General features: G+C 46.4%; 25 non-coding genes across 25 annotated transcripts; all 25 read left to right on the forward strand.

Annotated features, from left to right (window-relative positions):
* Positions 1-2,342: 2,342 nt before the first annotated feature.
* Positions 2,343-2,414, forward strand: trnag-ucc (transfer RNA glycine (anticodon UCC)). Its single transcript has one exon. It is a non-coding gene; the product is annotated as a tRNA-Gly (tRNA).
* Positions 2,415-3,540: 1,126 nt separating this feature from the next.
* On the forward strand, positions 3,541-3,612 carry trnag-ucc (transfer RNA glycine (anticodon UCC)). The gene has a single exon. It is a non-coding gene; the product is annotated as a tRNA-Gly (tRNA).
* A 536-nt stretch (positions 3,613-4,148) lies between these two features.
* trnag-ucc (transfer RNA glycine (anticodon UCC)) lies at positions 4,149-4,220 on the forward strand. Its single transcript has one exon. It is a non-coding gene; the product is annotated as a tRNA-Gly (tRNA).
* A 527-nt stretch (positions 4,221-4,747) lies between these two features.
* Positions 4,748-4,819, forward strand: trnag-ucc (transfer RNA glycine (anticodon UCC)). The gene has a single exon. It is a non-coding gene; the product is annotated as a tRNA-Gly (tRNA).
* Positions 4,820-5,355: 536 nt separating this feature from the next.
* Positions 5,356-5,427, forward strand: trnag-ucc (transfer RNA glycine (anticodon UCC)). The gene has a single exon. It is a non-coding gene; the product is annotated as a tRNA-Gly (tRNA).
* A 1,126-nt stretch (positions 5,428-6,553) lies between these two features.
* Positions 6,554-6,625, forward strand: trnag-ucc (transfer RNA glycine (anticodon UCC)). Its single transcript has one exon. It is a non-coding gene; the product is annotated as a tRNA-Gly (tRNA).
* Positions 6,626-7,161: 536 nt separating this feature from the next.
* Positions 7,162-7,233, forward strand: trnag-ucc (transfer RNA glycine (anticodon UCC)). The gene has a single exon. It is a non-coding gene; the product is annotated as a tRNA-Gly (tRNA).
* A 536-nt stretch (positions 7,234-7,769) lies between these two features.
* trnag-ucc (transfer RNA glycine (anticodon UCC)) lies at positions 7,770-7,841 on the forward strand. The gene has a single exon. It is a non-coding gene; the product is annotated as a tRNA-Gly (tRNA).
* Positions 7,842-8,967: 1,126 nt separating this feature from the next.
* On the forward strand, positions 8,968-9,039 carry trnag-ucc (transfer RNA glycine (anticodon UCC)). Its single transcript has one exon. It is a non-coding gene; the product is annotated as a tRNA-Gly (tRNA).
* A 536-nt stretch (positions 9,040-9,575) lies between these two features.
* Positions 9,576-9,647, forward strand: trnag-ucc (transfer RNA glycine (anticodon UCC)). Its single transcript has one exon. It is a non-coding gene; the product is annotated as a tRNA-Gly (tRNA).
* A 1,126-nt stretch (positions 9,648-10,773) lies between these two features.
* trnag-ucc (transfer RNA glycine (anticodon UCC)) lies at positions 10,774-10,845 on the forward strand. The gene has a single exon. It is a non-coding gene; the product is annotated as a tRNA-Gly (tRNA).
* Positions 10,846-11,372: 527 nt separating this feature from the next.
* trnag-ucc (transfer RNA glycine (anticodon UCC)) lies at positions 11,373-11,444 on the forward strand. Its single transcript has one exon. It is a non-coding gene; the product is annotated as a tRNA-Gly (tRNA).
* Positions 11,445-11,980: 536 nt separating this feature from the next.
* trnag-ucc (transfer RNA glycine (anticodon UCC)) lies at positions 11,981-12,052 on the forward strand. The gene has a single exon. It is a non-coding gene; the product is annotated as a tRNA-Gly (tRNA).
* Positions 12,053-12,588: 536 nt separating this feature from the next.
* trnag-ucc (transfer RNA glycine (anticodon UCC)) lies at positions 12,589-12,660 on the forward strand. Its single transcript has one exon. It is a non-coding gene; the product is annotated as a tRNA-Gly (tRNA).
* A 1,126-nt stretch (positions 12,661-13,786) lies between these two features.
* trnag-ucc (transfer RNA glycine (anticodon UCC)) lies at positions 13,787-13,858 on the forward strand. Its single transcript has one exon. It is a non-coding gene; the product is annotated as a tRNA-Gly (tRNA).
* A 1,135-nt stretch (positions 13,859-14,993) lies between these two features.
* trnag-ucc (transfer RNA glycine (anticodon UCC)) lies at positions 14,994-15,065 on the forward strand. Its single transcript has one exon. It is a non-coding gene; the product is annotated as a tRNA-Gly (tRNA).
* A 2,240-nt stretch (positions 15,066-17,305) lies between these two features.
* Positions 17,306-17,377, forward strand: trnag-ucc (transfer RNA glycine (anticodon UCC)). Its single transcript has one exon. It is a non-coding gene; the product is annotated as a tRNA-Gly (tRNA).
* Positions 17,378-17,913: 536 nt separating this feature from the next.
* trnag-ucc (transfer RNA glycine (anticodon UCC)) lies at positions 17,914-17,985 on the forward strand. Its single transcript has one exon. It is a non-coding gene; the product is annotated as a tRNA-Gly (tRNA).
* A 1,135-nt stretch (positions 17,986-19,120) lies between these two features.
* On the forward strand, positions 19,121-19,192 carry trnag-ucc (transfer RNA glycine (anticodon UCC)). The gene has a single exon. It is a non-coding gene; the product is annotated as a tRNA-Gly (tRNA).
* Positions 19,193-19,728: 536 nt separating this feature from the next.
* Positions 19,729-19,800, forward strand: trnag-ucc (transfer RNA glycine (anticodon UCC)). Its single transcript has one exon. It is a non-coding gene; the product is annotated as a tRNA-Gly (tRNA).
* Positions 19,801-20,210: 410 nt separating this feature from the next.
* Positions 20,211-20,282, forward strand: trnag-ucc (transfer RNA glycine (anticodon UCC)). Its single transcript has one exon. It is a non-coding gene; the product is annotated as a tRNA-Gly (tRNA).
* Positions 20,283-20,809: 527 nt separating this feature from the next.
* Positions 20,810-20,881, forward strand: trnag-ucc (transfer RNA glycine (anticodon UCC)). The gene has a single exon. It is a non-coding gene; the product is annotated as a tRNA-Gly (tRNA).
* A 536-nt stretch (positions 20,882-21,417) lies between these two features.
* Positions 21,418-21,489, forward strand: trnag-ucc (transfer RNA glycine (anticodon UCC)). Its single transcript has one exon. It is a non-coding gene; the product is annotated as a tRNA-Gly (tRNA).
* A 1,734-nt stretch (positions 21,490-23,223) lies between these two features.
* Positions 23,224-23,295, forward strand: trnag-ucc (transfer RNA glycine (anticodon UCC)). Its single transcript has one exon. It is a non-coding gene; the product is annotated as a tRNA-Gly (tRNA).
* Positions 23,296-23,831: 536 nt separating this feature from the next.
* On the forward strand, positions 23,832-23,903 carry trnag-ucc (transfer RNA glycine (anticodon UCC)). The gene has a single exon. It is a non-coding gene; the product is annotated as a tRNA-Gly (tRNA).
* The last annotated feature ends 1,218 nt before the right edge of the window (positions 23,904-25,121 follow it).

Here is a 25,121-nt window from a genome sequence, read left to right on the forward strand (position 1 = left end):
GAACCTGGACCAATTTGATAAAGACAAGGTCATGTATGCTGCTCGTTATCAAGACAGGCTGCTTACAGGACGTTTTAGGTCCCCTAAAAAGAAAGCTGTCTTCACTCCTGGCGTCGAAAGCACAAAGAGGTGTGTTTTGGGTTCTAGCGGTTCTCCAGCACAGTGGCCTAAGTGCTGTCGCCTTGTTGAATTAATCTTCATAAGGCTATGTAACATCCACCGAAGCCCCAAAAAACAGCGGACAGAATCTCTGTCCAGATGGGATCTCATTCTTCGAGATTATAGAAAAATTCGGCAGCTAATCTTGAGCAATGGAACTGTAATGAGCGAAACAACCCTTCAGCTAGTGGAGGTTAACCAAAGGACCCTTACAACGTGGCACAATGAACGTTTAAAGGGTCAGGAGGTCTCAGTGCTGTTGCAAGGGTTGAAGCTTCCAGAGGCACGTCCAGTGGCATTGGATGCTCTGCCTCCAGCACGAGTGCAGCCTGTTGTGCCTCCACAATATAGCCACCAGCTGCATCACTACCAGATGCCACCAGACACAGCTGGACAGGCAAAGACGAAGTTCAGGAAAATCCAGCCCTCATCAACCTGCACATCTGCCACACCAACTGCCACGTTCCACCAGCCAAGGACAATTTTTCCAAAGCCGACAGCAACACACCCATTGTTTCCTGACACACCCACTGCCCCTGTTGGGTCTCAGATGCTACTGTTGCCCTGCCCAGCCCCATGTTCAGCCATTAACCCTGGAGCAATTTCCTCTGACCCACCTGCAAAAGACACAGCCACCCCAACCAAGCGGTCATACAATCGCTCTGTAAAATCAAATACGTGCAGAAAGTGTGGCCAATTTCGCACACAAGAAACTGGCCATAGCCAGTACAAAGGCAAAATATTTTGCCCAAATAAAGAAACAGTCACTAAGCAGCAGTGGTTACAGAATATGAGAAAATAACACACTTGTTTCTGTGATACATTCTGTTCTTTATCTTCCAGCCATATTTAATGCTAAAGTATTATACTGTGCACTTGTTTTTAAATTGTATGATTATTATTATTATTATTATTAAAGTTTTATGTGTAGAGGAAACAATATTAAGTATGTGTATATGTGAGTATGTATAACGATATGTATACATACACTATAATATATAAATATATAATAACTATTTAACATATTATATACTATTATAAAAAACTATTATATATTTTTATTTATATATGCAAGTACAGTACATATACCTATATATTTTTTATATACCTATATATTTAATTAACAATAGCCTATTTTTTTGTTGTTTATAAAATTATTTTGCTATTATATATTTTTATTTATATATGCAAGTACAGTACATATAAACGTCTTTTTATATACCTATATATTTAATTAACAATAGCCTATTATTTTGTTGTTCCATGCTGTGAATTCAGTACTTTTCCAGATTTTTGTAAATATGTATATAGTAAATAAATCTAGTTCTCCAAGAAGACTGGTGGTTTGTGTTTATTTGTTTTATTGCATGTAATGACAATCAGTGTCAAGTAACAGGGGGTTAGATGCAGTAATAAGGTGGTTATTTTGTTCCTACTGACATGGGAAATGATTAATGTAGCATTAATAAATGAATTTGGACAAATTACCATCTTAGTATTATGGATAAAATGTTATAATGAATTACAACGGAGAAATCTAACTTAGAAACAAACCTATTGATAAAATCAATATACGCATTACATTCAAAATCAAACTTGGAAACGAAAATTGATAGAATCAAATACACACATTAAATCGTGACGGAGGCTGGATTCGAACCTATGACTTCCTGAATTTCTTCCCTTTTTTCTTCCCCTTTCTCCCCCTTCCTCCCCCTTCCTCCCCCTTCCTCCCCCTTCCTCCCCCTTCCTCCCCCTTCTTCCCCCTTCCTCCCCCTTCTTCCCCTTCTTATACAGACTATTCTTCCCCAGCTTATACTAACGAGGAGTTGCGGAAGGCTGGCGTCGCACCCGATCAGCGCAACTGCTGCTCGCCGCAAACAGGCTTCCCATTTGCAGGTACGGCTTCATGAGTCATATCGCTTCACAGAAGCAAAGAGAAGCCAACAGAACATGTAATATATAATTAAATATAAAGTGTCTGTATAAATTGAGGAATGTCACTGAATTAGAGAGCTTGTTTTTCAATGAAGAGATTGGTAGGTCAGGTCCATAGGTTAATGCATTTTTTTCAGTTGCTGGTCCAAACAGACAGAGTTTCAGTTCTTCTGCACACAGTCACTGATAATGTGTTGGGAGCACTGACCGCGTAAGGTGGCGTTCAGCAAACAAGCAAAACGCCTGCGTTGGTGGTATAGTGGTGAGCATAGCTGCCTTCCAAGCAGTTGACCCGGGTTCGATTCCCGGCCAACGCAATTCTTTTGCTCAAAACTGTCGCCCGGGGGCCCTGGCCAGCTCTTTGTGTCACTTGTAAATGGAGCAATAACTTTTGAATGGGTCTTTGGGCAGCAGTAAAGGACTAGACCTCCCCGTCGGGGAATCGAACCCCGGTCTTCCGCGTGACAGGCGGAGATACTGTCCACTATACTAACGAGGAGTTGCGGAAGGCTGGCGTCGCACCCGATCAGCGCAACTGCTGCTCGCCGCAAACAGCCTTCCCATTTGCAGGTACGGCCTCATGAGTCATATCGCTTCACAGAAGCCAACAGAACATCTATTATATAAATAAATATGAAGTGTCTGTATAAATTGTGGAATGTCACTGAATTAGAGAGCTTGTTTTTCAATGAAGAGATTGGTAGGTAGAGTCCATAGGTTAATGCATTTTTTTCAGTTGCGAGTCCAAACAGACAGAGTTTCAGTTCCTCTGCACACAGTCGCTGATAATGTGTTGGGAGCATTGACCGCTTAAGGTGGCGTTCAGCAAACAAGCAAAATGCCTGCGTTGGTGGTATAGTGGTGAGCATAGCTGCCTTCCAAGCAGTTGACCCCGGTTCGATTCCCGACCAACGCAATTCTTTTGCTCAAAACTGTCGCCCGGGGCCCCTGGCCAGCTCGTTGTGTCACTTGTAAATGGAGCAATAACTTTTGAATGGGTCTTTGGGCAGCAGTAAAGGACTAGACCTCCCCGTCGGGGAATCGAACCCCGGTCTTCCGCGTGACAGGCGGAGATACTGTCCACTATACTAACGAGGAGTTGCAGAAGGCTGGCGTCGCACCCGATCAGCGCAACTGCTGCTCGCTGCAAACATCCTTCCCATTTGCAGGTACGGCCTCATGAGTCATATCGCTTCAAAGAAGCCAACAGAACATCTATTATATAAATAAATATGAAGTGTCTGTATAAATTGTGGAATGTCACTGAATTAGAGAGCTTGTTTTTCAATGAAGAGATTGGTAGGTAGAGTCCATAGGTTAATGCATTTTTTTCAGTTGCGAGTCCAAACAGACAGAGTTTCAGTTCCTATGCACACAGTCGCTGAAAATGTGTTGGGAGCATTGACCGCCTAAGGTGGCGTTCAGCAAACAAGCAAAATGCCTGCGTTGGTGGTATAGTGGTGAGCATAGCTGCCTTCCAAGCAGTTGACCCGGGTTCGATTCCCGGCCAACGCAATACTTTTGCTCAAAAATGTCTCCCGGGACCCTGGCCAACTCTTTGTGTCACTTGTAGCTGGAGCAATAACTTTTGAAAGGGTCTTTGGGCAGCAGTAAAGAATTAGACCTCCCCGTCGGGGAATCGAACCCCGGTCTTCCGCGTGACAGGCGGAGATACTGTCCACTATACTAACGAGGAGTTGCGGAAGGCTGGCGTCGCACCCGATCAGCGCAACTGCTGCTCGCCGCAAACAGGCTTCCCATTTGCAGGTACGGCCTCATGAGTCATATCGCTTCACAGAAGCAAAGAGAAGCCAACAGAACATGTAATATATAATTAAATATAAAGTGTCTGTATAAATTGAGGAATGTCACTGAATTAGAGAGCTTGTTTTTCAATGAAGAGATTGGTAGGTCAGGTCCATAGGTTAATGCATTTTTTTCAGTTGCTGGTCCAAACAGACAGAGTTTCAGTTCCTCTGCACACAGTCACTGATAATGTGTTGGGAGCATTGACCGCGTAAGGTGGCGTTCAGCAAACAAGCAAAATGCCTGCGTTGGTGGTATAGTGGTGAGCATAGCTGCCTTCCAAGCAGTTGACCCGGGTTCGATTCCCGGCCAACGCAATTCTTTTGCTCAAAACTGTCGCCCGGGGCCCCTGGCCAGCTCTTTGTGTCACTTGTAAATGAAGCAATAACTTTTGAATGGGTCTTTGGGCAGCAGTAAAGGACTAGACCTCCCCGTCGGGGAATCGAACCCCGGTCTTACGCGTGACAGGCGGAGATACTGTCCACTATACTAACGAGGAGTTGCAGAAGGCTGGCGTCGCACCCGATCAGCGCAACTGCTGCTCGCTGCAAACATCCTTCCCATTTGCAGGTACGGCCTCATGAGTCATATCGCTTCAAAGAAGCCAACAGAACATCTATTATATAAATAAATATGAAGTGTCTGTATAAATTGTGGAATGTCACTGAATTAGAGAGCTTGTTTTTCAATGAAGAGATTGGTAGGTAGAGTCCATAGGTTAATGCATTTTTTTCAGTTGCGAGTCCAAACAGACAGAGTTTCAGTTCCTATGCACACAGTCGCTGAAAATGTGTTGGGAGCATTGACCGCCTAAGGTGGCGTTCAGCAAACAAGCAAAATGCCTGCGTTGGTGGTATAGTGGTGAGCATAGCTGCCTTCCAAGCAGTTGACCCGGGTTCGATTCCCGGCCAACGCAATACTTTTGCTCAAAAATGTCTCCCGGGACCCTGGCCAACTCTTTGTGTCACTTGTAGCTGGAGCAATATCTTTTGAAAGGGTCTTTGGGCAGCAGTAAAGAATTAGACCTCCCCGTCGGGGAATCGAACCCCGGTCTTCCGCGTGACAGGCGGAGATACTGTCCACTATACTAACGAGGAGTTGCGGAAGGCTGGCGTCGCACCCGATCAGCGCAACTGCTGCTCGCCGCAAACAGGCTTCCCATTTGCAGGTACGGCCTCATGAGTCATATCGCTTCACAGAAGCAAAGAGAAGCCAACAGAACATGTAATATATAATTAAATATAAAGTGTCTGTATAAATTGAGGAATGTCACTGAATTAGAGAGCTTGTTTTTCAATGAAGAGATTGGTAGGTCAGGTCCATAGGTTAATGCATTTTTTTCAGTTGCTGGTCCAAACAGACAGAGTTTCAGTTCTTCTGCACACAGTCACTGATAATGTGTTGGGAGCATTGACCGCGTAAGGTGGCGTTCAGCAAACAAGCAAAACGCCTGCGTTGGTGGTATAGTGGTGAGCATAGCTGCCTTCCAAGCAGTTGACCCGGGTTCGATTCCCGGCCAACGCAATTCTTTTGCTCAAAAATGTCGCCCGGGGCCCCTGGCCAGCTCTTTGTGTAACTTGTAAATGGAGCAATAACTTTTGAATGGGTCTTTGGGCAGCAGTAAAGGACTAGACCTCCCCGTCGGGGAATCGAACCCCGGTCTTCCGCGTGACAGGCGGAGATACTGTCCACTATACTAACGAGGAGTTGCAGAAGGGTGGCGTCGCACCCGATCAGCGCAACTGCTGCTCACCGCAAACATCCTTCCCATTTGCAGGTACGGCCTCATGAGTCATATCGCTTCAAAGAAGCCAACAGAACATCTATTATATAAATAAATATGAAGTGTCTGTATAAATTGTGGAATGTCACTGAATAAAAGAGCTTGTTTTTCAATGAAGAGATTGGTAGGTAGAGTCCATAGGTTAATGCATTTTTTTCAGTTGCGAGTCCAAACAGACAGAGTTTCAGTTCCTCTGCACACAGTCGCTGATAATGTGTTGGGAGCATTGACCGCTTAAGGTGGCGTTCAGCAAACAAGCAAAATGCCTGCGTTGGTGGTATAGTGGTGAGCATAGCTGCCTTCCAAGCAGTTGACCCCGGTTCGATTCCCGACCAACGCAATTCTTTTGCTCAAAACTGTCGCCCAGGGCCCCTGGCCAGCTCGTTGTGTCACTTGTAAATGGAGCAATAACTTTTGAATGGGTCTTTGGGCAGCAGTAAAGGACTAGACCACCCCGTCGGGGAATCGAACCCCGGTCTTCCGCGTGACAGGCGGAGATACTGTCCACTATACTAACGAGGAGTTGCAGAAGGCTGGCGTCGCACCCGATCAGCGCAACTGCTGCTCGCTGCAAACATTCTTCCCATTTGCAGGTACGGCCTCATGAGTCATATCGCTTCAAAGAAGCCAACAGAACATCTATTATATAAATAAATATGAAGTGTCTGTATAAATTGTGGAATGTCACTGAATTAGAGAGCTTGTTTTTCAATGAAGAGATTGGTAGGTAGAGTCCATAGGTTAATGCATTTTTTTCAGTTGCGAGTCCAAACAGACAGAGTTTCAGTTCCTCTGCACACAGTCGCTGAAAATGTGTTGGGAGCATTGACCGCCTAAGGTGGCGTTCAGCAAACAAGCAAAATGCCTGCGTTGGTGGTATAGTGGTGAGCATAGCTGCCTTCCAAGCAGTTGACCCGGGTTCGATTCCCGGCCAACGCAATACTTTTGCTCAAAAATGTCTCCCGGGACCCTGGCCAACTCTTTGTGTCACTTGTAGCTGGAGCAATAACTTTTGAAAGGGTCTTTGGGCAGCAGTAAAGAATTAGACCTCCCCGTCGGGGAATCGAACCCCGGTCTTCCGCGTGACAGGCGGAGATACTGTCCACTATACTAACGAGGAGTTGCGGAAGGCTGGCGTCGCACCCGATCAGCGCAACTGCTGCTCGCCGCAAACAGGCTTCCCATTTGCAGGTACGGCCTCATGAGTCATATCGCTTCACAGAAGCAAAGAGAAGCCAACAGAACATGTAATATATAATTAAATATAAAGTGTCTGTATAAATTGAGGAATGTCACTGAATTAGAGAGCTTGTTTTTCAATGAAGAGATTGGTAGGTCAGGTCCATAGGTTAATGCATTTTTTTCAGTTGCTGGTCCAAACAGACAGAGTTTCAGTTCTTCTGCACACAGTCACTGATAATGTGTTGGGAGCATTGACCGCGTAAGGTGGCGTTCAGCAGAAAAGCAAAACGCCTGCGTTGGTGGTATAGTGGTGAGCATAGCTGCCTTCCAAGCAGTTGACCCGGGTTCGATTCCCGGCCAACGCAATACTTTTGCTCAAAAATGTCTCCCGGGACCCTGGCCAACTCTTTGTGTCACTTGTAGCTGGAGCAATAACTTTTGAAAGGGTCTTTGGGCAGCAGTAAAGAATTAGACCTCCCCGTCGGGGAATCGAACCCCGGTCTTCCGCGTGACAGGCGGAGATACTGTCCACTATACTAACGAGGAGTTGCGGAAGGCTGGCGTCGCACCCGATCAGCGCAACTGCTGCTCGCCGCAAACAGGCTTCCCATTTGCAGGTACGGCTTCATGAGTCATATCGCTTCACAGAAGCAAAGAGAAGCCAACAGAACATGTAATATATAATTAAATATAAAGTGTCTGTATAAATTGAGGAATGTCACTGAATTAGAGAGCTTGTTTTTCAATGAAGAGATTGGTAGGTCAGGTCCATAGGTTAATGCATTTTTTTCAGTTGCTGGTCCAAACAGACAGAGTTTCAGTTCTTCTGCACACAGTCACTGATAATGTGTTGGGAGCATTGACCGCGTAAGGTGGCGTTCAGCAAACAAGCAAAACGCCTGCGTTGGTGGTATAGTGGTGAGCATAGCTGCCTTCCAAGCAGTTGACCCGGGTTCGATTCCCGGCCAACGCAATTCTTTTGCTCAAAACTGTCGCCCGGGGCCCCTGGCCAGCTCTTTGTGTCACTTGTAAATGGAGCAATAACTTTTGAATGGGTCTTTGGGCAGCAGTAAAGGACTAGACCTCCCCGTCGGGGAATCGAACCCCGGTCTTCCGCGTGACAGGCGGAGATACTGTCCACTATACTAACGAGGAGTTGCAGAAGGCTGGCGTCGCACCCGATCAGCGCAACTGCTGCTCGCCGCAAACAGCCTTCCCATTTGCAGGTACGGCCTCATGAGTCATATCGCTTCACAGAAGCCAACAGAACATCTATTATATAAATAAATATGAAGTGTCTGTATAAATTGTGGAATGTCACTGAATTAGAGAGCTTGTTTTTCAATGAAGAGATTGGTAGGTAGAGTCCATAGGTTAATGCATTTTTTTCAGTTGCGAGTCCAAACAGACAGAGTTTCAGTTCCTCTGCACACAGTCGCTGATAATGTGTTGGGAGCATTGACCGCTTAAGGTGGCGTTCAGCAAACAAGCAAAATGCCTGCGTTGGTGGTATAGTGGTGAGCATAGCTGCCTTCCAAGCAGTTGACCCCGGTTCGATTCCCGACCAACGCAATTCTTTTGCTCAAAACTGTCGCCCGGGGCCCCTGGCCAGCTCGTTGTGTCACTTGTAAATGGAGCAATAACTTTTGAATGGGTCTTTGGGCAGCAGTAAAGGACTAGACCTCCCCGTCGGGGAATCGAACCCCGGTCTTCCGCGTGACAGGCGGAGATACTGTCCACTATACTAACGAGGAGTTGCAGAAGGCTGGCGTCGCACCCGATCAGCGCAACTGCTGCTCGCTGCAAACATCCTTCCCATTTGCAGGTACGGCCTCATGAGTCATATCGCTTCAAAGAAGCCAACAGAACATCTATTATATAAATAAATATGAAGTGTCTGTATAAATTGTGGAATGTCACTGAATTAGAGAGCTTGTTTTTCAATGAAGAGATTGGTAGGTAGAGTCCATAGGTTAATGCATTTTTTTCAGTTGCGAGTCCAAACAGACAGAGTTTCAGTTCCTATGCACACAGTCGCTGAAAATGTGTTGGGAGCATTGACCGCCTAAGGTGGCGTTCAGCAAACAAGCAAAATGCCTGCGTTGGTGGTATAGTGGTGAGCATAGCTGCCTTCCAAGCAGTTGACCCGGGTTCGATTCCCGGCCAACGCAATACTTTTGCTCAAAAATGTCTCCCGGGACCCTGGCCAACTCTTTGTGTCACTTGTAGCTGGAGCAATAACTTTTGAAAGGGTCTTTGGGCAGCAGTAAAGAATTAGACCTCCCCGTCGGGGAATCGAACCCCGGTCTTCCGCGTGACAGGCGGAGATACTGTCCACTATACTAACGAGGAGTTGCGGAAGGCTGGCGTCGCACCCGATCAGCGCAACTGCTGCTCGCCGCAAACAGGCTTCCCATTTGCAGGTACGGCTTCATGAGTCATATCGCTTCACAGAAGCAAAGAGAAGCCAACAGAACATGTAATATATAATTAAATATAAAGTGTCTGTATAAATTGAGGAATGTCACTGAATTAGAGAGCTTGTTTTTCAATGAAGAGATTGGTAGGTCAGGTCCATAGGTTAATGCATTTTTTTCAGTTGCTGGTCCAAACAGACAGAGTTTCAGTTCTTCTGCACACAGTCACTGATAATGTGTTGGGAGCATTGACCGCGTAAGGTGGCGTTCAGCAAACAAGCAAAACGCCTGCGTTGGTGGTATAGTGGTGAGCATAGCTGCCTTCCAAGCAGTTGACCCGGGTTCGATTCCCGGCCAACGCAATTCTTTTGCTCAAAACTGTCGCCCGGGGCCCCTGGCCAGCTCTTTGTGTCACTTGTAAATGGAGCAATAACTTTTGAATGGGTCTTTGGGCAGCAGTAAAGGATTAGACCTCCCCGTCGGGGAATCGAACCCCGGTCTTCCGCGTGACAGGCGGAGATACTGTCCACTATACTAACGAGGAGTTGCGGAAGGCTGGCGTCGCACCCGATCAGCGCAACTGCTGCTCGCCGCAAACAGCCTTCCCATTTGCAGGTACGGCCTCATGAGTCATATCGCTTCACAGAAGCCAACAGAACATCTATTATATAAATAAATATGAAGTGTCTGTATAAATTGTGGAATGTCACTGAATTAGAGAGCTTGTTTTTCAATGAAGAGATTGGTAGGTAGAGTCCATAGGTTAATGCATTTTTTTCAGTTGCGAGTCCAAACAGACAGAGTTTCAGTTCCTCTGCACACAGTCGCTGATAATGTGTTGGGAGCATTGACCGCTTAAGGTGGCGTTCAGCAAACAAGCAAAATGCCTGCGTTGGTGGTATAGTGGTGAGCATAGCTGCCTTCCAAGCAGTTGACCCCGGTTCGATTCCCGACCAACGCAATTCTTTTGCTCAAAACTGTCGCCCGGGGCCCCTGGCCAGCTCGTTGTGTCACTTGTAAATGGAGCAATAACTTTTGAATGGGTCTTTGGGCAGCAGTAAAGGACTAGACCTCCCCGTCGGGGAATCGAACCCCGGTCTTCCGCGTGACAGGCGGAGATACTGTCCACTATACTAACGAGGAGTTGCAGAAGGCTGGCGTCGCACCCGATCAGCGCAACTGCTGCTCGCTGCAAACATCCTTCCCATTTGCAGGTACGGCCTCATGAGTCATATCGCTTCAAAGAAGCCAACAGAACATCTATTATATAAATAAATATGAAGTGTCTGTATAAATTGTGGAATGTCACTGAATTAGAGAGCTTGTTTTTCAATGAAGAGATTGGTAGGTCAGGTCCATAGGTTAATGCATTTTTTTCAGTTGCTGGTCCAAACAGACAGAGTTTCAGTTCTTCTGCACACAGTCACTGATAATGTGTTGGGAGCATTGACCGCGTAAGGTGGCGTTCAGCAAACAAGCAAAACGCCTGCGTTGGTGGTATAGTGGTGAGCATAGCTGCCTTCCAAGCAGTTGACCCGGGTTCGATTCCCGGCCAACGCAATTCTTTTGCTCAAAACTGTCGCCCGGGGCCCCTGGCCAGCTCTTTGTGTCACTTGTAAATGGAGCAATAACTTTTGAATGGGTCTTTGGGCAGCAGTAAAGGACTAGACCTCCCCGTCGGGGAATCGAACCCCGGTCTTACGCGTGACAGGCGGAGATACTGTCCACTATACTAACGAGGAGTTGCGGAAGGCTGGCGTCGCACCCGATCAGCACAACTGCTGCTCACCGCAAACATCCTTCCCATTTGCAGGTACGGCCTCATGAGTCATATCGCTTCAAAGAAGCCAACAGAACATCTATTATATAAATAAATATGAAGTGTCTGTATAAATTGTGGAATGTCACTGAATTAGAGAGCTTGTTTTTCAATGAAGAGATTGGTAGGTAGAGTCCATAGGTTAATGCATTTTTTTCAGTTGCGAGTCCAAACAGACAGAGTTTCAGTTCCTCTGCACACAGTCGCTGAAAATGTGTTGGGAGCATTGACCGCCTAAGGTGGCGTTCAGCAAACAAGCAAAATGCCTGCGTTGGTGGTATAGTGGTGAGCATAGCTGCCTTCCAAGCAGTTGACCCGGGTTCGATTCCCGGCCAACGCAATACTTTTGCTCAAAAATGTCTCCCGGGACCCTGGCCAACTCTTTGTGTCACTTGTAGCTGGAGCAATAACTTTTGAAAGGGTCTTTGGGCAGCAGTAAAGAATTAGACCTCCCCGTCGGGGAATCGAACCCCGGTCTTCCGCGTGACAGGCGGAGATACTGTCCACTATACTAACGAGGAGTTGCAGAAGGCTGGCGTCGCACCCGATCAGCGCAACTGCTGCTCGCCGCAAACAGGCTTCCCATTTGCAGGTACGGCCTCATGAGTCATATCGCTTCACAGAAGCAAAGAGAAGCCAACAGAACATGTTATATATAATAAAATATAAAGTGTCTGTATAAATTGAGGAATGTCACTGAATTAGAGAGCTTGTTTTTCAATGAAGAGATTGGTAGGTCAGGTCCATAGGTTAATGCATTTTTTTCAGTTGCTGGTCCAAACAGACAGAGTTTCAGTTCTTCTGCACACAGTCACTGATAATGTGTTGGGAGCATTGACCGCGTAAGGTGGCGTTCAGCAGACAAGCAAAACGCCTGCGTTGGTGGTATAGTGGTGAGCATAGCTGCCTTCCAAGCAGTTGACCCGGGTTCGATTCCCGGCCAACGCAATACTTTTGCTCAAAAATGTCTCCCGGGACCCTGGCCAACTCTTTGTGTCACTTGTAGCTGGAGCAATAACTTTTGAAAGGGTCTTTGGGCAGCAGTAAAGAATTAGACCTCCCCGTCGGGGAATCGAACCCCGGTCTTCCGCGTGACAGGCGGAGATACTGTCCACTATACTAACGAGGAGTTGCGGAAGGCTGGCGTCGCACCCGATCAGCGCAACTGCTCCTCGCCGCAAACAAGCTTCCCATTTGCAGGTACGGCTTCATGAGTCATATCGCTTCACAGAAGCAAAGAGAAGCCAACAGAACATGTAATATATAATTAAATATAAAGTGTCTGTATAAATTGAGGAATGTCACTGAATTAGAGAGCTTGTTTTTCAATGAAGAGATTGGTAGGTCAGGTCCATAGGTTAATGCATTTTTTTCAGTTGCTGGTCCAAACAGACAGAGTTTCAGTTCTTCTGCACACAGTCACTGATAATGTGTTGGGAGCATTGACCGCGTAAGGTGGCGTTCAGCAAACAAGCAAAACGCCTGCGTTGGTGGTATAGTGGTGAGCATAGCTGCCTTCCAAGCAGTTGACCCGGGTTCGATTCCCGGCCAACGCAATTCTTTTGCTCAAAACTGTCGCCCGGGGCCCCTGGCCAGCTCTTTGTGTCACTTGTAAATGGAGCAATAACTTTTGAATGGGTCTTTGGGCAGCAGTAAAGGACTAGACCTCCCCGTCGGGGAATCGAACCCCGGTCTTCCGCGTGACAGGCGGAGATACTGTCCACTATACTAACGAGGAGTTGCGGAAGGCTGGCGTCGCACCCGATCAGCGCAACTGCTGCTCGCCGCAAACAGCCTTCCCATTTGCAGGTACGGCCTCATGAGTCATATCGCTTCACAGAAGCCAACAGAACATCTATTATATAAATAAATATGAAGTGTCTGTATAAATTGTGGAATGTCACTGAATTAGAGAGCTTGTTTTTCAATGAAGAGATTGGTAGGTAGAGTCCATAGGTTAATGCATTTTTTTCAGTTGCGAGTCCAAACAGACAGAGTTTCAGTTCCTATGCACACAGTCGCTGAAAATGTGTTGGGAGCATTGACCGCCTAAGGTGGCGTTCAGCAAACAAGCAAAATGCCTGCGTTGGTGGTATAGTGGTGAGCATAGCTGCCTTCCAAGCAGTTGACCCGGATTCGATTCCCGGCCAACGCAATTCTTTTGCTCAAAAATGTCGCCCGGGGCCCCTGGCCAGCTCTTTGTGTCACTTGTAAATGGAGCAATAACTTTTGAATGGGTCTTTGGGCAGCAGTAAAGGACTAGACCTCCCCGTCGGGGAATCGAACCCCGGTCTTCCGCGTGACAGGCGGAGATACTGTCCACTATACTAACGAGGAGTTGCAGAAGGCTGGCGTCGCACCCGATCAGCGCAACTGCTGCTCGCTGCAAACATCCTTCCCATTTGCAGGTACGGCCTCATGAGTCATATCGCTTCAAAGAAGCCAACAGAACATCTATTATATAAATAAATATGAAGTGTCTGTATAAATTGTGGAATGTCACTGAATTAGAGAGCTTGTTTTTCAATGAAGAGATTGGTAGGTAGAGTCCATAGGTTAATGCATTTTTTTCAGTTGCGAGTCCAAACAGACAGAGTTTCAGTTCCTATGCACACAGTCGCTGAAAATGTGTTGGGAGCATTGACCGCCTAAGGTGGCGTTCAGCAAACAAGCAAAATGCCTGCGTTGGTGGTATAGTGGTGAGCATAGCTGCCTTCCAAGCAGTTGACCCGGGTTCGATTCCCGGCCAACGCAATACTTTTGCTCAAAAATGTCTCCCGGGACCCTGGCCAACTCTTTGTGTCACTTGTAGCTGGAGCAATAACTTTTGAAAGGGTCTTTGGGCAGCAGTAAAGAATTAGACCTCCCCGTCGGGGAATCGAACCCCGGTCTTCCGCGTGACAGGCGGAGATACTGTCCACTATACTAACGAGGAGTTGCGGAAGGCTGGCGTCGCACCCGATCAGCGCAACTGCTGCTCGCCGCAAACAGGCTTCCCATTTGCAGGTACGGCCTCATGAGTCATATCACTTCACAGAAGCAAAGAGAAGCCAACAGAACATGTAATATATAATTAAATATAAAGTGTCTGTATAAATTGAGGAATGTCACTGAATTAGAGAGCTTGTTTTTCAATGAAGAGATTGGTAGGTCAGGTCCATAGGTTAATGCATTTTTTTCAGTTGCTGGTCCAAACAGACAGAGTTTCAGTTCTTCTGCACACAGTCACTGATAATGTGTTGGGAGCATTGACCGCGTAAGGTGGCGTTCAGCAAACAAGCAAAACGCCTGCGTTGGTGGTATAGTGGTGAGCATAGCTGCCTTCCAAGCAGTTGACCCGGATTCGATTCCCGGCCAACGCAATTCTTTTGCTCAAAAATGTCGCCCGGGGCCCCTGGCCAGCTCTTTGTGTCACTTGTAAATGGAGCAATAACTTTTGAATGGGTCTTTGGGCAGCAGTAAAGGACTAGACCTCCCCGTCGGGGAATCGAACCCCGGTCTTCCGCGTGACAGGCGGAGATACTGTCCACTATACTAACGAGGAGTTGCAGAAGGGTGGCGTCGCACCCGATCAGCGCAACTGCTGCTCACCGCAAACATCCTTCCCATTTGCAGGTACGGCCTCATGAGTCATATCGCTTCAAAGAAGCCAACAGAACATCTATTATATAAATAAATATGAAGTGTCTGTATAAATTGTGGAATGTCACTGAATTAGAGAGCTTGTTTTTCAATGAAGAGATTGGTAGGTCAGGTCCATAGGTTAATGCATTTTTTTCAGTTGCTGGTCCAAACAGACAGAGTTTCAGTTCTTCTGCACACAGTCACTGATAATGTGTTGGGAGCATTGACCGCGTAAGGTGGCGTTCAGCAGACAAGCAAAACGCCTGCGTTGGTGGTATAGTGGTGAGCATAGCTGCCTTCCAAGCAGTTGACCCGGGTTCGATTCCCGGCCAACGCAATACTTTTGCTCAAAAATGTCTCCCGGGACCCTGGCCAACTCTTTGTGTCACTTGTAGCTGGAGCAATAACTTTTGAAAGGGTCTTTGGGCAGCAGTAAAGAATTAGACCTCCCCGTCGGGGAATCGAACCCCGGTCTTCCGCGTGACAGGCGGAGATACTGTCCACTATACTAACGAGGAGTTGCGGAAGGCTGGCGTCGCACCCGATCAGCGCAACTGCTGCTCGCCGCAAACAGGCTTCCCATTTGCAGGTACGGCTTCATGAGTCATATCGCTTCACAGAAGCAAAGAGAAGCCAACAGAACATGTAATATATAATTAAATATAAAGTGTCTGTATAAATTGAGGAATGTCACTGAATTAGAGAGCTTGTTTTTCAATGAAGAGATTGGTAGGTCAGGTCCATAGGTTAACCTGTTAAGCTGATTTCTAAATTTTGAAAAAATCCTAAGAAATGTATACTCAGACTAAAACAAATACAGTTTGTGAATCCTTTGCACTAAAAGCATAATTATGGTCTCATTTGAAAGCAGACACCTGGCAGTTTACTGTAAAGTCAAAATGATAATATTTTTTATAATAAAAAAAAGCTATAATAAGCTTCAAAGTTTTGTAAAGTTATTAGAAATTTATTTGTATGATATATCTTTATGAAAATAAAATTGAAGTGGGCCTTGGAGAAATCTAGAAATGCACTACAGCTAAAGCCACAAGTCTGACCATGTTATATTTCAGATCTGAAGATGATCAGTCTAAAACTCTGCATTTTATTAAACGTTTTACAAGATCGTTTCATGTGATTTTATTTTGAGATATCGCTGAAATATCAACTGATGTTTATTGCCACATCTTCTCAGCTTTCAGTCGCTGTATTGCCTCTATTGTTTAGAGGTGCAAACTGCCCCATTCAGTTTGTCTCCCCGGCATTCACACTTCTGCGGACTGGTTATGGCTCCAATTATTATTCTTTTGTCTGCATTATAATTACTAACGATTCTCTATTCAAACTGTTCTATTCAAACCTCATTTCTAAATCAAACCTCTCACTTTACCCTCACTGAGACTCTATTGAATGCATTTCGTCCAAATAAGCATTTCAGTAGTTTTACATTTAGAAAATGTTCATAAAAATAAAGTATTTACTTAGTGGCAGGTGCATCTAGGGCAAGCTAGCATGTTAGCTTAGCACACCAGCAAAACAACAATTTATACGATTAAAATCATGTTTTATTCAAAACTTGCTTCATATCACTTTATATTTTATATGTAGAGTGTTTTATATAACAATATGTGATCTCATATAGCTTCGGGTCAAAAAATCTGACAGAAAATATACAATGCTAAAAGCTATGTGGAATAGCATTGCATTATAAATATCATCTATTATGAAACCACCCAACATGGCATAAAGAACACAGACCAACCATATATTGCCGCGATTGTGTGTTTATTGTCTTAAAACGTGTTTATCTGCATAAAATAGCGATCTGACGATCCCAGGGAGCTGTGTGGATATGTCCATATGTCAGATACTTCCTGAATGTCACATGGTGTGTCTGTTCTTCATGTGTTCCCCATGGGGTGAATTTTCAATAGTACAGCTTTCCAGCGCCCTCCGGCTGCCAGAATGAATTGAAAACACAGCATATCACAGCCTACTGCGCTCATAATCACACATCCGCGGATTTTGGATAAAGATTGAATAAATAATACTTCTCTGTATAGAAATTTGACTCAAACGTGTGAGAATCTATCAATATTTCTCCACATCTGCACACTTTTGAAGTAAAAGCCCTGAGGGAAGTTGTTTTGTCGAGTGTCTTCATGACGACCAAGGAGGATTTTTTTATGAATGGGAGAAAATGACGCGCATATTACAATCAAAAGGTAGCGACGCCCAAGATCATATTCATAACTCCTGGAACATATTAACACATTACGGTCACTATAAGACTTTGAGAATAAAACAGAGGTAAAAAAATTAAACTTTAGTCTTAGATCTTTTTAATGATGTATAGTTTGTCAAGGTAATTACTTACATCTGATAGTAATTTTGAGCTAATTTAAACAAAGAGACCTTCAGTGCGTCCTCGTCCTCGTGACGGTTATCAGGTTAATGCATTTTTTTCAGTTGCTGGTCCAAACAGACAGAGTTTCAGTTCTTCTGCACACAGTCACTGATAATGTGTTGGGAGCATTGACCGCGTAAGGTGGCGTTCAGCAAACAAGCAAAACGCCTGCGTTGGTGGTATAGTGGTGAGCATAGCTGCCTTCCAAGCAGTTGACCCGGGTTCGATTCCCGGCCAACGCAATTCTTTTGCTCAAAACTGTCGCCCGGGGCCCCTGGCCAGCTCTTTGTGTCACTTGTAAATGGAGCAATAACTTTTGAATGGGCTTTGGGCAGCAGTAAAGGACTAGACCTCCCCGTCGGGGAATCAAACCCCGGTCTTCCGCGTGACAGGCGGAGATACTGTCCACTATACTAACGAGGAGTTGCGGAAGGCTGGCGTCGCACCCGATCAGAGCAACTGCTGCTCGCCGCAAACAGGCTTCCCATTTGCAGGTACGGCCTCATGAGTCATATCGCTTCACAGAAGCAAAGAGAAGCCAACAGAACATGTAATATATAATTAAATATAAAGTGTCTGTATAAATTGAGGAATGTCACTGAATTAGAGAGCTTGTTTTTCAATGAAGAGATTGGTAGGTCAGGTCCATAGGTTAATGCATTTTTTTCAGTTGCTGGTCCAAACAGACAGAGTTTCAGTTCTTCTGCACACAGTCACTGATAATGTGTTGGGAGCATTGACCGCGTAAGGTGGCGTTCAGCAAACAAGCAAAACGCCTGCGTTGGTGGTATAGTGGTGAGCATAGCTGCCTTCCAAGCAGTTGACCCGGGTTCGATTCCCGGCCAACGCAATTCTTTTGCTCAAAAATGTCGCCCGGGGCCCCTGGCCAGCTCTTTGTGTCACTTGTAAATGGAGCAATAACTTTTGAATGGGTCTTTGGGCAGCAGTAAAGGACTAGACCTCCCCGTCGGGGAATCGAACCCCGGTCTTCCGCGTGACAGGCGGAGATACTGTCCACTATACTAACGAGGAGTTGCAGAAGGGTGGCGTCGCACCCGATCAGCGCAACTGCTGCTCACCGCAAACATCCTTCCCATTTGCAGGTACGGCCTCATGAGTCATATCGCTTCAAAGAAGCCAACAGAACATCTATTATATAAATAAATATGAAGTGTCTGTATAAATTGTGGAATGTCACTGAATTAGAGAGCTTGTTTTTCAATGAAGAGATTGGTAGGTAGAGTCCATAGGTTAATGCATTTTTTTCAGTTGCGAGTCCAAACAGACAGAGTTTCAGTTCCTCTGCACGCAGTCGCTGAAAATGTGTTGGGAGCATTGACCGCCTAAGGTGGCGTTCAGCAAACAAGCAAAATGCCTGTGTTGGTGGTATAGTGGTGAGCATAGCTGCCTTCCAAGCAGTTGACCCGGGTTCGATTCCCGGCCAACGCAATACTTTTGCTCAAAAATGTCTCCCGGGACCCTGGCCAACTCTTTGTGTCACTTGTAGCTGGAGCAATAACTTTTGAAAGGGTCTTTGGGCAGCAGTAAAGAATTAGACCTCCCCGTCGGGGAATCGAACCCCGGTCTTCCGCGTGACAGGCGGAGATACTGTCCACTATACTAACGAGGAGTTGCGGAAGGCTGGCGTCGCACCCGATCAGCGCAACTGCTGCTCGCCGCAAACAGGCTTCCCATTTGCAGGTACGGCTTCATGAGTCATATCGCTTCACAGAAGCAAAGAGAAGCCAACAGAACATGTAATATATAATTAAATATAAAGTGTCTGTATAAATTGAGGAATGTCACTGAATTAGAGAGCTTGTTTTTCAATGAAGAGATTGGTAGGTCAGGTCCATAGGTTAATGCATTTTTTTCAGTTGCTGGTCCAAACAGACAGAGTTTCAGTTCTTCTGCACACAGTCACTGATAATGTGTTGGGAGCATTGACCGCGTAAGGTGGCGTTCAGCAGACAAGCAAAACGCCTGCGTTGGTGGTATAGTGGTGAGCATAGCTGCCTTCCAAGCAGTTGACCCGGGTTCGATTCCCGGCCAACGCAATACTTTTGCTCAAAAATGTCTCCCGGGACCCTGGCCAACTCTTTGTGTCACTTGTAGCTGGAGCAATAACTTTTGAAAGGGTCTTTGGGCAGCAGTAAAGAATTAGACCTCCCCGTCGGGGAATCGAACCCCGGTCTTCCGCGTGACAGGCGGAGATACTGTCCACTATACTAACGAGGAGTTGCGGAAGGCTGGCGTCGCACCCGATCAGCGCAACTGCTGCTCGCCGCAAACAGGCTTCCCATTTGCAGGTACGGCTTCATGAGTCATATCGCTTCACAGAAGCAAAGAGAAGCCAACAGAACATGTAATATATAATTAAATATAAAGTGTCTGTATAAATTGAGGAATGTCACTGAATAAGAGAGCTTGTTTTTCAATGAAGAGATTGGTAGGTCAGGTCCATAGGTTAATGCATTTTTTTCAGTTGCTGGTCCAAACAGACAGAGTTTCAGTTCTTCTGCACACAGTCACTGATAATGTGTTGGGAGCATTGACCGCGTAAGGTGGCGTTCAGCAAACAAGCAAAACGCCTGCGTTGGTGGTATAGTGGTGAGCATAGCTGCCTTCCAAGCAGTTGACCCGGGTTCGATTCCCGGCCAACGCAATTCTTTTGCTCAAAACTGTCACCCGGGGCCCCTGGCCAGCTCTTTGTGTCACTTGTAAATGGAGCAATAACTTTTGAATGGGTCTTTGGGCAGCAGTAAAGGACTAGACCTCCCCGTCGGGGAATCGAACCCCGGTCTTCCGCGTGACAGGCGGAGAAGCAAAGAGAAGCCAACAGAACATGTAATATATAATTAAATATAAAGTGTCTGTATAAATTGAGGAATGTCACTGAATTAGAGCGCTTGTTTTTCAATGAAGAGATTGGTAGGTCAGGTCCATAGGTTAATGCATTTTTTTCAGTTGCTGGTCCAAACAGACAGAGTTTCAGTTCTTCTGCACACAGTCACTGATAATGTGTTGGGAGCATTGACCGCGTAAGGTGGCGTTCAGCAAACAAGCAAAACGCCTGCGTTGGTGGTATAGTGGTGAGCATAGCTGCCTTCCAAGCAGTTGACCCGGGTTCGATTCCCGGCCAACGCAATTCTTTTGCTCAAAAATGTCGCCCGGGGCCCCTGGCCAGTTCTTTGTGTCACTTGTAAATGGAGCAATAACTTTTGAATGGGTCTTTGGGCAGCAGTAAAGGACTAGACCTCCCCGTCGGGGAATCGAACCCCGGTCTTCCGCGTGACAGGCGGAGATACTGTCCACTATACTAACGAGGAGTTGCAGAAGGGTGGCGTCGCACCCGATCAGCGCAACTGCTGCTCACCGCAAACATCCTTCCCATTTGCAGGTACGGCCTCATGAGTCATATCGCTTCAAAGAAGCCAACAGAACATCTATTATATAAATAAATATGAAGTGTCTGTATAAATTGTGGAATGTCACTGAATTAGAGAGCTTGTTTTTCAATGAAGAGATTGGTAGGTAGAGTCCATAGGTTAATGCATTTTTTTCAGTTGCGAGTCCAAACAGACAGAGTTTCAGTTCCTCTGCACACAGTCGCTGAAAATGTGTTGGGAGCATTGACCGCCTAAGGTGGCGTTCAGCAAACAAGCAAAATGCCTGCGTTGGTGGTATAGTGGTGAGCATAGCTGCCTTCCAAGCAGTTGACCCGGGTTCGATTCCCGGCCAACGCAATACTTTTGCTCAAAAATGTCTCCCGGGACCCTGGCCAACTCTTTGTGTCACTTGTAGCTGGAGCAATAACTTTTGAAAGGGTCTTTGGGCAGCAGTAAAGAATTAGACCTCCCCGTCGGGGAATCGAACCCCGGTCTTCCGCGTGACAGGCGGAGATACTGTCCACTATACTAACGAGGAGTTGCGGAAGGCTGGCGTCGCACCCGATCAGCGCAACTGCTGCTCGCCGCAAACAGGCTTCCCATTTGCAGGTACGGCTTCATGAGTCATATCGCTTCACAGAAGCAAAGAGAAGCCAACAGAACATGTAATATATAATTAAATATAAAGTGTCTGTATAAATTGAGGAATGTCACTGAATTAGAGAGCTTGTTTTTCAATGAAGAGATTGGTAGGTCAGGTCCATAGGTTAATGCATTTTTTTCAGTTGCTGGTCCAAACAGACAGAGTTTCAGTTCTTCTGCACACAGTCACTGATAATGTGTTGGGAGCATTGACCGCGTAAGGTGGCGTTCAGCAAACAAGCAAAACGCCTGCGTTGGTGGTATAGTGGTGAGCATAGCTGCCTTCCAAGCAGTTGACCCGGGTTCGATTCCCGGCCAACGCAATTCTTTTGCTCAAAACTGTCGCCCGGGGCCCCTGGCCAGCTCTTTGTGTCACTTGTAAATGGAGCAATAACTTTTGAATGGGTCTTTGGGCAGCAGTAAAGGACTAGACCTCCCCGTCGGGGAATCGAACCCCGGTCTTCTGCGTGACAGGCGGAGATACTGTCCACTATACTAACGAGGAGTTGCGGAAGGCTGGCGTCGCACCCGATCAGCGCAACTGCTGCTCACCGCAAACATCCTTCCCATTTGCAGGTACGGCCTCATGAGTCATATCGCTTCAAAGAAGCCAACAGAACATCTATTATATAAATAAATATGAAGTGTCTGTATAAATTGTGGAATGTCACTGAATTAGAGAGCTTGTTTTTCAATGAAGAGATTGGTAGGTAGAGTCCATAGGTTAATGCATTTTTTTCAGTTGCGAGTCCAAACAGACAGAGTTTCAGTTCCTCTGCACACAGTCGCTGAAACTGTGTTGGGAGCATTGACCGCGTAAGGTGGCGTTCAGCTAACAAGCAAAATGCCTGCGTTGGTGGTATAGTGGTGAGCATTGCTGCCTTCCAAGCAGTTGACCCGGGTTTGATTCCCGGCCAACGCAATTCTTTTGCTCAAAAATGTCTCCCGGGGCCCTGGCTAACTCTTTGTGTCACTTGTAGCTGGAGCAATAACTTTTGAATGGGTCTTTGGGCAGCAGTAAAGAATTAGACCTCCCCGTCGGGGAATCGAACCCCGGTCTTCCGCGTGACAGGCGGAGATACTGTCCACTATACTAACGAGGAGTTGCGGAAGGCTGGCGTCGCACCCAATCAGCGCAACTGCTGCTCGCCGCAAACAGGCTTCCCATTTGCAGGTACGGCCTCATGAGTCATATCGCTTCACAGAAGCAAAGAGAAGCCAACAGAACATGTAATATATAATTAAATATAAAGTGTCTGTATAAATTGAGGAATGTCACTGAATTAGAGAGCTTGTTTTTCAATGAAGAGATTGGTAGGTCAGGTCCATAGGTTAATGCATTTTTTTCAGTTGCTGGTCCAAACAGACAGAGTTTCAGTTCCTCTGCACACAGTCACTGATAATGTGTTGGGAGCATTGACCGCGTAAGGTGGCGTTCAGCAAACAAGCAAAATGCCTGCGTTGGTGGTATAGTGGTGAGCATAGCTGCCTTCCAAGGAGTTGACCCGGGTTCGATTCCCGGCCAACGCAATTCTTTTGCTCAAAACTGTCGCCCGGGGCCCCTGGCCAGCTCTTTGTGTCACTTGTAAATGGAGCAATAACTTTTGAATGGGTCTTTGGGCAGCAGTAAAGGACTAGACCTCCCCGTCGGGGAATCGAACCCCGGTCTTACGCGTGACAGGCGGAGATACTGTCCACTATACTAACGAGGAGTTGCAGAAGGCTGGCGTCGCACCCGATCAGCGCAACTGCTGCTCGCTGCAAACATCCTTCCCATTTGCAGGTACGGCCTCATGAGTCATATCGCTTCAAAGAAGCCAACAGAACATCTATTATATAAATAAATATGAAGTGTCTGTATAAATTGTGGAATGTCACTGAATTAGAGAGCTTGTTTTTCAATGTAGAGATTGGTAGGTAGAGTCCATAGGTTAATGCATTTTTTTCAGTTGCGAGTCCAAACAGACAGAGTTTCAGTTCCTCTGCACACAGTCGCTGAAAATGTGTTGGGAGCATTGACCGCCTAAGGTGGCGTTCAGCAAACAAGCAAAATGCCTGCGTTGGTGGTATAGTGGTGAGCATAGCTGCCTTCCAAGCAGTTGACCCGGGTTCGATTCCCGGCCAACGCAATACTTTTGCTCAAAAATGTCTCCCGGGACCCTGGCCAACTCTTTGTGTCACTTGTAGCTGGAGCAATAACTTTTGAAAGGGTCTTTGGGCAGCAGTAAAGAATTAGACCTCCCCGTCGGGGAATCGAACCCCGGTCTTCCGCGTGACAGGCGGAGATACTGTCCACTATACTAACGAGGAGTTGCGGAAGGCTGGCGTCGCACCCGATCAGCGCAACTGCTGCTCGCCGCAAACAGGCTTCCCATTTGCAGGTACGGCTTCATGAGTCATATCGCTTCACAGAAGCAAAGAGAAGCCAACAGAACATGTAATATATAATTAAATATAAAGTGTCTGTATAAATTGAGGAATGTCACTGAATTAGAGAGCTTGTTTTTCAATGAAGAGATTGGTAGGTCAGGTCCATAGGTTAATGCATTTTTTTCAGTTGCTGGTCCAAACAGACAGAGTTTCAGTTCTTCTGCACACAGTCACTGATAATGTGTTGGGAGCATTGACCGCGTAAGGTGGCGTTCAGCAAACAAGCAAAACGCCTGCGTTGGTGGTATAGTGGTGAGCATAGCTGCCTTCCAAGCAGTTGACCCGGGTTCGATTCCCGGCCAACGCAATTCTTTTGCTCAAAACTGTCGCCCGGGGCCCCTGGCCAGCTCTTTGTGTCACTTGTAAATGGAGCAATAACTTTTGAATGGGTCTTTGGGCAGCAGTAAAGGACTAGACCTCCCCGTCGGGGAATCGAACCCCGGTCTTCCGCGTGACAGGCGGAGATACTGTCCACTATACTAACGAGGAGTTGCGGAAGGCTGGCGTCGCACCCGATCAGCCCAACTGCTGCTCGCCGCAAACAGCCTTCCCATTTGCAGGTACGGCCTCATGAGTCATATCGCTTCACAGAAGCCAACAGAACATCTATTATATAAATAAATATGAAGTGTCTGTATAAATTGTGGAATGTCACTGAATTAGAGAGCTTGTTTTTCAATGAAGAGATTGGTAGGTAGAGTCCATAGGTTAATGCATTTTTTTCAGTTGCGAGTCCAAAAAGACAGAGTTTCAGTTCCTCTGCACACAGTCGCTGATAATGTGTTGGGAACATTGACCGCTTAAGGTGGCGTTCAGCAAACAAGCAAAATGCCTGCGTTGGTGGTATAGTGGTGAGCATAGCTGCCTTCCAAGCAGTTGACCCCGGTTCGATTCCTGACCAACGCAATTCTTTTGCTCAAAACTGTCGCCCGGGGCCCCTGGCCAGCTCGTTGTGTCACTTGTAAATGGAGCAATAACTTTTGAATGGGTCTTTGGGCAGCAGTAAAGGACTAGACCTCCCCGTCGGGGAATCGAACCCCGGTCTTACGCGTGACAGGCGGAGATACTGTCCACTATACTAACGAGGAGTTGCGGAAGGCTGGCGTCGCACCCGATCAGCGCAACTGCTGCTCGCCGCAAACAGGCTTCCCATTTGCAGGTACGGCCTCATGAGTCATATCGCTTCACAGAAGCAAAGAGAAGCCAACAGAACATGTAATATATAATTAAATATAAAGTGTCTGTATAAATTGAGGAATGTCACTGAATTAGAGAGCTTGTTTTTCAATGAAGAGATTGGTAGGTCAGGTCCATAGGTTAATGCATTTTTTTCAGTTGCTGGTCCAAACAGACAGAGTTTCAGTTCCTCTGCACACAGTCACTGATAATGTGTTGGGAGCATTGACCGCGTAAGGTGGCGTTCAGCAAACAAGCAAAACGCCTGCGTTGGTGGTATAGTGGTGAGCATAGCTGCCTTCCAAGCAGTTGACCCGGGTTTGATTCCCGGCCAACGCAATTCTTTTGC

Source organism: Pseudorasbora parva, chromosome 2 (assembly GCF_024679245.1).
Source record: "Pseudorasbora parva isolate DD20220531a chromosome 2, ASM2467924v1, whole genome shotgun sequence".
NCBI classification, from domain to species: Eukaryota; Metazoa; Chordata; class Actinopteri; order Cypriniformes; family Gobionidae; genus Pseudorasbora; species Pseudorasbora parva.